Source organism: Echiichthys vipera, assembly GCF_963691815.1.
Source record: "Echiichthys vipera genome assembly, chromosome: 4".
Lineage (NCBI taxonomy): Eukaryota > Metazoa > Chordata > Actinopteri > Perciformes > Trachinidae > Echiichthys > Echiichthys vipera.
In genome coordinates, this window is record NC_139829.1 from 16,863,051 (window position 1) to 16,875,810 (window position 12,760).

Genomic DNA, 12,760 nt, shown 5'->3' on the forward strand with positions numbered 1-12,760 from the left:
AAAGTTGATGAGAAAAGCCTCATCATTCCCCTGTGTCAGGAGTTAGAGGTTATAGCTCCTCTGTTTTCTTCTTTTTTACAGTACTTTTCATTTAGGGCTGGTTTTCATTTGAGAGTTGGTTGAAGGTGTGGTTACACTGTGTGATAAAAGACGTCATTACCAGAGTTCAGCAGGAAGAGGAAAGTGTGAGAAGCAGGGCCTTGTATGAGGAATGAGCTACGCAGCTAAGCTACCAGTGGCCTGCTTTAAAAGTACCCTTATGTTTGTTTTTCAATGTTTTCACCCTATTAAGCTCACTCTGTGTTAGGAATGCTGATAAAGGCTTAGATTAAAAACTGAAACTCTAGGAAAATATGTTTTTAGAAAATATATGTTTTTTGCTGGAATTGACACTATACTCTCAATAAGACAGTCTGTGAAAAAGACATGTATCTTTACCTCCATCTGCTGTTCCTGTCTTCTTTCCAAGAGCCCTCTCTGTCTGCTCCTAATGGTATCTGCTAGATTCCACCACGCCCAGAGGAAAGCAGCCACTCAGAGCCAAGCTAGTCTCAGACGCAGTGTCAATGGCTGCTAAAACTGGAAAACTAGGCAGAGCTGATCAAATAGGAATCAATATTATTTTACATGTAGCCAGTATGGTAGCAGAATAATGTTCTAATATCAAAATATGTTGATCATAAACACATGAACTGGTTAAGGAGAATGATGTGAACTCTTCAGCTTCGGCTGTCAGGGACAATGCATTTATACTGTAGTGCAGACTTTCTCCAATAACTCAAGGCACCACCCATCTTAAAACAGGGATTTGATAGTCATTTGATTAAATAATACTGTCTCATATTTTGAAGGCTGATACAAGTTCTTCCTAGTATACAGGGACAAAATGTTTCATACACACAAATCACAAAATAAATCTTCATAGATTTATTGAACTAATAACTACAAGACTAAACTACTTAATACATACAAACAAGTAAATGATGAATGGATAAATACAACAATGAATGAAAGTGGACCATTGTGTATAAGGAGAATTAGTGAATTATATCTTTGATCGGCGTTGACAGGTTAAATTAAATTTGAGTAGATTAAAGCACCAATCAGCAGCTGAGAGTTTGAAAAGTGAAATTTATGAAGCAGATTCAATTTTTGGCCTTATTCTATTTTTTCCGGAAGATCCTTCTTGTGGGCTAAGGTTTTTATTAATCAACACCTATTCATTTCCTGATTAGGACTTTAGCATCATAGAAGTTGTCCAGCAGTGCATGTCATGGTTGACGATCTGGAGCTCTTGAGCCATTTGGACCTTTTTTCCCTCGTTGCGATTTGTCTTGATTTCTGTCTCTCTATCTTCAACCTTTCTCTTGCCTGAGGTCATTGTAGTAGTGCCTGCCACATTAAGGGTTTTTTCTCTCAAAGCAACTAAAGAAAATTCTGGTTCAGCTTTTAACACATTTGAGCAGGATGCAGTAGTTTGATTGCAGTTCAGAGCAGCCATTGACACTGTGTCAGAGACTCCTCCGCTCTGATTGGTTCTAGGTCAGGCACAGTGGATCTAGCAGATGACATTAGGAGCAGATAGAGAGAGGTAGAGTGACATTACTTTTTCACAGATTGTCTGTCTGTGCTGTCACTGTTTTAGCAAATATTAAAAAAGTTTTTTTTAACAGAAAATTACCAACTATAGCTTGAAACTCATAGACTAACAACAAAACTAGATATCCTAGCATATGCTGCTACATCCATGCCAACCCTCTACCCTACCATCTTTCTACATTTGGTTTTCTGGCTCTTACCCCTGCCCCTGCTTTCTATATTGATTTGATTCTGCCTTTATGCTCTCTTTATTTTTTGCCTCTCTCTTGGGCTGGAGGATTCGTGACAGCTCACAGTGTTGAGTAGACCAGGGGCCAACAGCCCCCAGAGCAGCGACTAAGATTATGTAATACCACACACACACACACACACACACACACACACACACACACACACACACACACACACACACACACACACACACACACATAAATTACATATTAAATCATAATCTCAATATTGGTCTAAATAAAATTTGCAATAAGATTATTTTCCCATATATTGTTCAGCTTTAACATGTTGTATTATTAGAGTGCTGGCCCCAGTTTCCACGTGAGATGTCTAAAACGATATGAGTGTTATAAGAATAAATCTGAGAGACAGATGGAGAGTAGATCTTTTTCTGGATGTGTACATAATGAATCACAGGTGATTCAGTGCTCTCTTGCTGCTTTCTTTCTTTATCATTAAAGCCCCTTAAATTGAAGATGTTCTCCGTATTTCTGCCTAAACTGTCAACCCTGCCCCGTTACACACTTAAACTACCCACATATGTCTGTGTTCATTCTCCCAAAAGCAGATTCCTCAACATTTAGCTTCACTCCACCCTATTCAAGTGTGGCTGCTGCGGATGAAGGTGCAGGCTTACAGAGGCTGTGAGGTGGTTTGACTTTTGGCAGGAGTTGAGAGGCTGCTGACGTGTGTGTTGGGCAGGATGTGTGTAAGAAGCAGTGCTGGATCCTGTTTTTCAGACCACAGCAACTGAATCTTAGCCACAGCTATGGGCTTTAATGCAAAACACACACACACACACACAGATACAACCTTAGTGTGCAAACCCCAACCTCGACTCATAACTTCTTTGCCAACAGCACTCACACACCAATGTGTGAATCGATATGCACACAGAAAGTCTATAAAACATAACCATACCAACACAAATTGTTAAATAGACACACATTCACTCTGCATATGAAAAATTGAAGATTTTACTTTTAGTGAGTAGATATAAAAGGCAAAATGGGGCCCAAAGCCTTTGTTGTCAGAACAGAGGAATGTATTATACTGCAGTAAGGCCAAGTATGACATCCTGTGTAACAAGTTTCTTGAAACAAACATGCCTTGAGAGGCCCCCTGCATGCTTTCACAAATATACATGCGCAAAGTTTGTTGTGCGGTTTGAAATGTCATGGTTCACTAGTCTCCATGCAGACACTAGAAACATACAGAGGGGAATTACTTCAACGCTGTGCACATATTTTGTAACAGAGTAGAGGATGTCTGTGTGAGTATGTGCACTCCTGTGTGTATGCAAATGTACATGTGCAGACATGTTCCTCTCTGAATGAAATGGAGTAGCATGTGGTAAGAGGATCAATGGGTTTAGCCGACTGGATACTGAAGGAGCAGGCACACCTCTCACACAGGGTCAGGACATCCCACTGACTGGAGCAAGGAGGGACAAGGGAGGGAGGGGGAGAGAGACGAGCAAGAGCAAGACAGAGAGAAGAGGAGATACCGAAGAAGCACTTCACTGTTTTTTTTTCTCTCCCATTTCCTCATTTACCTTCCTTGGAGGTTTTGAAAGGGCAGAACAGAGAGGGAGACGCAAAGCAAGAGAGACAATGGGGGCAAAGCTGAGAACATGAAAGCAAATGTGAGTGTGTGAGTGACTCTGTATGTAACATGCTCTGTCATGCTGGTGTGACTACCGCTGCCTCTCCAATTGGCGTCGTTGGCTGTCAGGAAAAGGAATGTTTTCCGGAGGAATGAGTCCCTGAACCGGTTCACCATGTGGATGTGGGACAGTAATTTCCAAACTTTTGCCGGAAGAATCCCACGGAAAAAAGAGCAGCAGCCAGAGAGCTTAGCAGGTCCTGCTGGGTGGCCGCCCGTGTGCTCACACTACTGAGAAAGACAGAGTTCACAGTAGGCTTGAGCCTGCCCCCGGTTCATGTTTCTTTTTTATTGTCACATTTACTGGGATTTTTATTTCTCTGCTGGAACCCAATGGATTTTATAGGGCTATGTAGCTTGACTTTTAAAATTGGCTTGTTGGATGTAAGCCACTGCTTTTCGCAGTGATGTACTAGGATCAAACCAGTGAGGTAGGAATTTCTGAAGGGGCTCTTTACTGGAATGCTGTTCTGAATGGGAGCATCACAGCAGCAAACTGCAGTATGGAACACTACATATTGTTCTGGGGCCTGTGGATACTTTGGGACAGTGTCTATAGATAGATAGCTAGATATATAGAGGGGCTCAGAGGGCGAAAGGTTAACAGGTAGTCCTGATTCAACTTCGGAATGAAGCCTGGACAATGCCCAGGTGTTCCCACTGACAGGTCCATGATGCACCTCAGCCATTATCCTTTCAGAAGGCACTCATGGATATGGTGAGTAATAAAAGTGGTCATGGTTTAAAGATACATTCAAGGTTGTTTACTTTTTATATGTCTTTTTGTCTTTTCATGGGTTTGCTGCTGTCACCTCACTGACTGTGTACATAAAGGAGTATGTGCATGGGTTACTTTAAAAGACATAAAATGTGAATTGGCGTGCATATTCATTTGTAGGCTTGTGTGTTGTTTTTGTGGTATGGTTAGAGCTCCCTTAAGGCTAGCCTAGCCCAGCCCAGTGTAGTGTTTTCCCAGCTCAGCTCAGATGTATTCAGGGAAATTTAATGTTAAATGGGCCAGACGTTTCCTGTCATTTTCCCCCACACTGTATGCTCAATTTGATCAAGTTGAGGGCTAGTCTGAAATAACATGCACACTGAGGTATTAATGCTGACTTGGAGACTACTTTTCAAGAGCAACTTGCTGGAAAACATCCAGAAAAAAGTGCTGTATTGTTAGGTGTCTCAGCTGTATTGTTTTGATTAGTCATACTTAGGCTGGGTATCTTTTGGGAATAGTTGTCTCACAGCTACGTTATGAACTGGGAGGGACACAGAGGAGTCAATGATGTCATCATAGTGTACTGTTGGGATATGAACAATGTTCATATTTTGAATAACGCTTTTCCAGTGGTTTGAGTTTTTGATGCTAATCTGCAATGCTGTCTGTCAGACCAGTTTGCCAACAATTTCCAATCTAACATTATTCTTCTCTGCGGTGTGACCACAGTCTTAACCACATTTTGTGTATTATTTGTGGTAACAAAAAACCCTTGGCTTCTGGGTTTTCTCTATGCTTTGTTTTAAAGCTAAGTACAGACATACACACCATATTGTATTTTATTATTTTCTATGATGATTCTCTCCCTTTACACTAGAGAGCTTTGTACAGAAGAAAACACAGTTAGGAGCACTACTCCCGATTAGTGCAATGAAGGCACAGGAACACATCAAAAAGATAAAAACAACTCAAAAAAACATCCACAGACCACCCCAAATATTCAAACATAATAGGTTAAATAAATAAATAAATACAGTGTAATTATGCACTAGAATAAAGGTTTCTACTGCACTAAGAGAAATGCTAACATTTGACTGTTATGAATGTGTTAATTGCTTTAGGATAAATTCAATTATTGCACAAGATCCAGTTGGTTTGCCCTCAAAAAGCAAAGGCAGGAGGATGTGGTAAGATGAGCTCTTGGTTGGTGTGGCACAACTTGTTCTCATCAATAGCATCCATTCATTGAACTGATGCATCTACTACTCTCATATTGCAGAGGATGAGATGTCCCTAATAATGCAATTTGATAGGTTTTAGTGTTGACTTCAACATAGCACAATAAATTGCGAAGATTTTCAACTATATAAATAGAGGGCCATTTACTGACCTTTTCAGTGAAGACAGTGAAAGAGCTGTTTCGAAGTAAATGGTACCCAGAAGAATAGATGCGGTCAAACATATGAACTCCTGGCAGGCATCAAAGCACAGACGAAAACACAAAAGCGTGTCCACCCAGCTACTCAGACTTACTCATGTACAAACACAAAAGAGAGCTGGTCTGTCAATCATGTGTAATATTTCTTATAATCCATGAACATATAATAAACACAGCAAAACATTCTTGTTCTTTTATTTCCTCTGTCAACCTCACTTCAAAGCTACAAAAACTATCTGTTTTAGTAGTCTTAGCGAGTGGGTCATTAATGGGCATTAAGACCTGCAGGGTCAAGGTGATGCAGGTCTTGAATCACCCTGAAGGGGTTTAATTCAATTATTCAATAATTACCTGCTCGCTCGACATTATACTACTTATTTCAGGGCTACTTAGTTAAGAAATCACTAATTTGGCACAAAATATGTATTTTAAAAATGATTTTATTAATTTAAAAATGGTCCATCAGAGTCTATGATCAGAACTACATCAGTAGCATCAGTCTGTTATTCAAAACAGTGGTCTAAAATACCGTTGAATGCCGTAATTGACCAAATTCAGAAGCCCTGAACAATAGATAATAAGTACATGCTATCGCAGTAATGAGGAAAAAGAAATCATGTTACTTGCAAGCATATGATACATTTTTCCTTTGTTGCTTTAATTCCTTTATTTATTTGGGAGTAATCTGACTAAGATGCCATTCAGAGACTGCTGGAATATCTTGTGTTGCTGAATTGGATGCATGTAGCAAATGTAGTGACAGTGTTGCAACAACAATTCAGGCTGTCATGGTTGTCACAGTCGAGCATTAGTGTCTGAAAAAGGGAGATGGGCTTGTCAGACTCCATTTAAACCTCAGCCAGGGATCTCTTTTTCTTTTTCTTTATGCACCATCGTAGTGTATCGGAATGTTTACGATTCCAGAGGAGCTTTCAGGAAGATCTGTATTATTCATCGTACCTTGGTAATGGACCAGTCCCTTTCTTTCTGTTAGACCTCTGCTGTACAAGCACGGGGTAGCACGGAGAGAATAGAGCTTATGAAGATTACACAAAGATATGGATCTGGATACTTCATGTATGTCTGAAATGTGCATTCTCACATGTACTCACCCAGACATGAACACACAAATGTATTTGTTGTATTTATACGAGCACATGAATCTCACTCCAGAGTGTATTGTGGAGGAACATTATTGGAAAATGCTCTCTTAGCAGGCCCCACACTGCATTATAGGGTTATTGCTACAGTCAGCATCGATCACTCTACTTCTAGTCTGCATACATAACTGTTAATGTTTAGACTCTCAGGAGTGATTGTAATAATCGGCACGCTGTTTTCATCCTACATTTTTATTTGTGCAGGGTGTTGCCCTCAGCACTATGATGAATAAACTGTGATGTATGATTGTCTAAAGTGCATTAAACACTAACCAGAAAGGAAATGAAAAGTGTGTGTAGTAATCCAATTATGTGAATCCAGCGCCTCAAAGACCAGGGGGAGAGGATAGACGAGGCTATATTTAGAAAACAGGGATTGGACATGCATTGATGCATCACTTCCGTCTCCTTCTCTCCTAAATATTGGAGGGTGTGGATAATAAATTGTTTAAATATGTAATTTTGGTGTGTATTCCTCAGCTTTTTTAAGCATGGTGTTGAAGGACATCAGGTTTCACTTTTATATCCCTACTTCTTCCTCGCTCTTGTTGGCTACCTCAAACGTACCACATTTTGTCAAAAAGATAAAGAGACGCAAGGCATTGCTATCTAATTTCTGAGGCTTTCTCCCACTGCACATTGCCATTGATTCTAGTGCTGCTGGGTCAATCTCAGCCCAACTTTAGATTACTTTCTACCACTCCAAGTTACTTTGTTGGACATCAGAGAGACCTGCTGCCAGTTTTGAGGAGACAAAGTCATCACTCATTGTTGTCCCAGAGGACCACCAATAGAGCGAGTGTGTGCGTGTGTGTGTGTGCGCGTGTGCGTGTGTGTGTGTGTGTGTTTTTCACATGCAGCATCAATCTCTGCCAGCCAACTGTGCAGGGTTATGTTGATGTACTCAGTCTTAAGGGTGCTCTCCTGCTCTCCACTCCCCCCCACCCTGATAGGACCACACAGCCTAACGCTCCTCTCTTCTTCACACGTTTTCTTCCACTGCATTCTCCCTCAACCAGCTGTTATGTGTGACAAAAAAAGACTGGATAAAAAAAAGCATTTTGAGAGCACAGGATGCTCTGCTTCATCTCTAGTTTCAGTGTAATTTGATACCTGACTCATAAATTAACAAAAATCCATTTAAAATGTTTTTTTTAAAAAGAAAGTTTAAAAAACGTCAACAAAAAATCTTTGTATTTGTCTTGATTGGAGTTATGCACTAAATACTGTATATATTTTTTTTAAATACCAGTCTGAGGTAACGGGAGATTCTTTAAACACATCCTGGGGTTATTATCAGGTTATAAGTTGTTAAGGGCAAATAATTGCTTTTTTAAACATTTAACCAGATCAGGAGCAACATTAGCATTCATTTAGAGGTGTGTTTATGGCAATTATGCAGGAGTCCAATATTGAATTCCTTTTGGGTTTGTTTGTTTGTTGTTATAAGACCTTTTTCACAAACAGCTGCCTGCTGGGGCTGGCAATTAAGTGACAGCGCAGAGAGTGAACCAAAATAGTAAAGTTGTGAATCTGTCATTGAAAGGAACTGCAGATTTATGAGATTACATGACCCCTTGTTAATATAAAAATACCAATATGTGCAGCTTTAAAAATCAAAATATTTTTTTTCTAATTAATAATTTAAAATAATGGTTAGTTTGTTGTAGATAAAACTGTTTGAACTCTGGATTTAAAACTTACTGTGCTGTAGAATCCGATCCTGTGACAGTCACCTTCTTAAAATGACTTAGGCTATTACTGTCTTTTAACTAGTTTCAATTACTACAGGTGCATACAGGTCTGTCATGTGTGAGTAAGAGCTGTGATTGTGAGAATAAACTCAAATGCTTTGTTACTCAAGCTTTCCCACGGGGCATTAAATAGTTACATTAATTATAATGTTTTTTTCAGCATGACAGACATGTTCTTATTGATAGTTTGAGGATCTCAGTTTAATCTGCAAAGGGGTAGCATGCACTTCTGTTGCTTACAAAGACCACTGTTTTCCTTTGTGAGATTTCAATTAGTTCCTCTGAATTGCTAAATGATCAGTTCATTTTTTTGGCACCTATTTTTTTTGCAGGACATCTTGCTGTCAGTGTGTGTGTGTGTGTGTGTGTGTGTGTGTGTGTGTGTGTGTGTGTGTGTGTGTGTGTGTGTGTGTGTGTGTGTGTGTGTGTGTGTGTGTGTGTGTGTGTGTGTGTGTGTGTGTGTGTGTGTGTGTGTGTGTGTGTGTGTGTGTGTGTGTGTGTGTGTGTCTGAGCACACACTTACTGAGTCAGTCAGTATTGGCAATATCAAGACTCTTCATGGCCAAGCTAGGCTTTTCACTTCATCATCCAGTTTTTTTCTCACACATTGCTCCACTCAGATTTTTTATTGTGTTTTTCTGCCACTTATGTACAGTTGATCCCTTTTTCTATTTTCTCTGCAATGTGTTATACAGGGGCATCTTGTGCACACACACAGGTTCGGATGAGATGCAATGCAGAATGAGCAATATCTACAGACATCGTTGTCATTACTCATTATAGCACCTCAAAGCCAAAACCATGTCTTCACAGCAATAGGCCGACACATTTTAGTTTTATTAGCGTCCATTAGCAGCAACAATAATTTACCACACTAGATTGTTTTCTCACCCACACAAATAAAACGAGTCAACCTTGGTGCGTACTTGCCTGTTTATCAAGTTTATTTTGGGTTGCTTTTAGTATTTTAAAATAATATAATAACTAATGTAACTGATTATTCCATGTCAACTATAACATGGATGTGTTCACTGGTTTGTCCCCTTAGCCTGTCATGAATTCTAATTGTAAATTAATAATTAAAGAGCAATAAGACAAAAAGAAACAATATGCTCCAACAGGATATATGACTTCATAATTATATAACTTGCTCACTGGAGTACATATGAAACGCCTACCTAGCTTTGACATCACGTTCATTTTAAATATCTATTTCAATTTTATTCATCGCAGCATATGCTGTCTGTCGCCGTTGTCCATATAGCAGGTGCAAGATAGGGCATTCAATCTTGTGTTCATTTTCGTGACAGAGGCAAGAAGATGGACAGATCAATAAGAATAGAGCGTGCCAGCCAGACATATTGGAGACGGGGGATAGCTGCAAGTGCTTGTATGCGCTCAGCATGAATGAAAAGTAGAAATGTTACAAGCTAAAGCTTGAGCTAAGGGAGCTGGGTCTGCCCCGCACGTGATGGCCGATGTTAGGTAAATGTAAAATGAAAAGTAGGTAAATCACAGCTTAATTTTTGCCTGAGGTCTGTGTAGTCAGCTGTATGGCTGTTTTGTGGTAGCTCAGTATGAAAATATTAGAGTGCATTGTAATTGTTTTTTTTAGTAAGTGTGCTTCCATAATTAAAGTATTGAAACAAGTCGTTGATTAATTGAGCCAAACTGTTTAACTTATTTAAATTATTGTAAATTGAGCATCTTTGGTTTTGGTCTGCTGACTGTATAAAACATGCAATCTCAAGATGTTCTCTTGGACAAATTTTTGACTATTACGTTTTATATCCCATAAGGTCAAAGTCACTGTCACATCATTATGTTCTGCAAAAACCCTTTTCTGTCCATTATTCAGCGCCATAACTCAGGACCAGAAGGGGAGACATTAAGTCAAGTATGGAATGGGTGACACCTGTTTTGAAACTGTGGTGACTGTATAGCGCTTCTGTGTTACAGGGTTGAAAATGTGTGTGAAGCATCCACGTTTCACCTAAAATGACAGTCATTACATACAGCATATGTAAGTCTGGATAGTTTGGATGCAAACTATAACTTGACAGGTTGGCTGTTTCATACAACCGCTTGGCTGTAATGCTAGTTGAATGTATTATGCCATTTTATACGCAATTAATCAGAAACATAATTGACAGATTAATCCATAATGAAAATATCCCTAATGAACACTATTATACTCTGTCGAGGTCCTTGTAACTATGTAGTATAAAAAGCTGTTGATTCAGTCTGGGATCAAATTTTCTTTCTTATTTTCCTGACATTTAAATGTCATTGCTGATTCGGTGACAAAATACAAAGAAATTAGGAAATATCAGTCTATGGTGAGTTGGAGTACAGCTGTGCAGCCGTGTACGTCATTATTTGACCCATAACAAAACCTGTGGCTAGCCAACCGATGTTATCATGCCCAGGCCCTTTCCTGTAGGAACAAAGCAGCTCTTTGAGAGCGACTTGTTGTATACTCCCACCACAGCTAAAAAACAAACATTTGTAATGAAACAAAATGATGTGGAGCATAGAGTTTCAATGAAAACAGTGCGGATGCCTAGCCCTGAGTTTTCTTTAAGATACACTAAGATTGAAGGGTTTATGCGTCACTGCCGACTCTCTGTCTGTGTGTTTGGAGGTAGGGGGTCATCTGGCTTCGAATTCTTGGCTGCAGCTATTGTGAAAGGCCACAACTTAATGAGTAACTCCTTTAAGGTTCTGATTTCTTAAGGTGTGTTGACGTATTCAAGGAAACTCATTCTCAGAAGATCTCAGACTTTGTCAGCTGTTTTTAGTCCAACCACCTCCCTTGTGGTCTGCGTTACAAACGTTATGAGAATTACCTCTTATTAAACATGACACGTTCATCTCAGGAGGGAATTGCTTGTGATGATGAAGGTGATTCAGATTGCCATGATGACGTACATGAGCAGGCACACAAAAAGATTAGAAAGGTTTAGGCTTAGAGAGGGAGTCCCCTTACACACGCACACACACATGCATTCATGCATACCTGGCTGGATTTACAAATGTTACGACTTATATTGTATTATAATTAAAGCTGATGCTTGCTAGGAAGCCTGTGAGGGTAAAAGAAGGTGAATAACTTGTTGAGTTGTCTTTATTCATAGCGTTTTATGTTGGCAAAGACAATTTATAGAGATGAGTTCAAGTTTGCACAAAACCCTGTTAATATAACTTGAACAGTTGAGCGTTTCTTTGATAATTGTTTCTGATTTTCTCCTTTGTCCAGTTTTATTGGTGCATTGTGTCAGACTTCCTTTGCAAATTGTGCATTGTGCATGTTTAGTCTGCATATTTCACCTTCCTCTGTTTTTGCATGCATTGGTATATTATGAATGCAATTGTACTGTGCTTCCTTCAAGGAAATAAAGTCACACTTCCGCAACCCTAACTGTTACACTTCTCATCCATCCGGCAGGGCAGACTCTTACATTGCAAGGTGTAGAATAACACTCTCTCAGCAGGACAGGAATAAACACAGACAATGACAGAATATTTGTGACAGCATTGGACATCTACAATAACTTTCTGCTATCCCCTTAATTCCGTATACTCAGCCAGTACAGTCCCCCGTCTGCTGACTTTTCTGTGGGGATACCAAGGGGCCTTAAGGATTTACATCGCCGCCACTGCCAATCTGTAATCTTGACACCTGCAAGGAGAGATCCATGCTGTTGGCACTGAATTTAGACCACGGCAAGCCTGTCCTCAGACTATGGTGATTTCACTCTTCAGTTATTCTGTTTTGATGATGTCCTTGAAGTGATCCAGTACTGTTATTTGCATACTTTATTTGCATATTTGTATATTTGTGGCTCACCTATCGGCTTGCATGTGCCATTTCTTGTCTGACAATTAGCAAAAGTTTTTGTTTGTATGCCTCCGTCCCAGTCTTATGAGTTCAGTTTTAAACTGTAACCTTATTGTTTGTTGGATACATACAACTGCATGGTTCTTTTTTGTGGATATTTTACTCTTTGTTGTAAAATCACACTGTAGTGCAGCAATCCCAGGATTGCAGGCAACACGGAAGAAACATTTATGACTGATTTATGCTGATTTTATAGCTCTAAGCAGCAACACAACTCAGAGCAGCTAATGTAAGCTTTCAAGGCAAAGCGGAATTCCAGGTGTGTTATTTTTTATTTTGAAATGGAAGTCA

The 12,760-nt window shown here is 39.6% G+C and overlaps 1 protein-coding gene across 2 annotated transcripts in view; it reads left to right on the forward strand.

Annotated features, from left to right (window-relative positions):
* Window positions 1-12,760, forward strand: part of pde4d (phosphodiesterase 4D, cAMP-specific) — a gene marked incomplete at its 5' end in the record, with an annotated part of 150,354 nt that overhangs the window by 89,205 nt on the left and 48,389 nt on the right. Inside the window, one exon of one of the 2 annotated variants that reach the window (XM_083912285.1) lies at window positions 3,408-3,475. The exons of the other annotated variant lie outside the window; for it this stretch is intronic. Of the gene's footprint in view, window positions 1-3,407; window positions 3,476-12,760 lie in introns of those variants that run through there. 2 annotated transcript variants of the gene reach the window in all.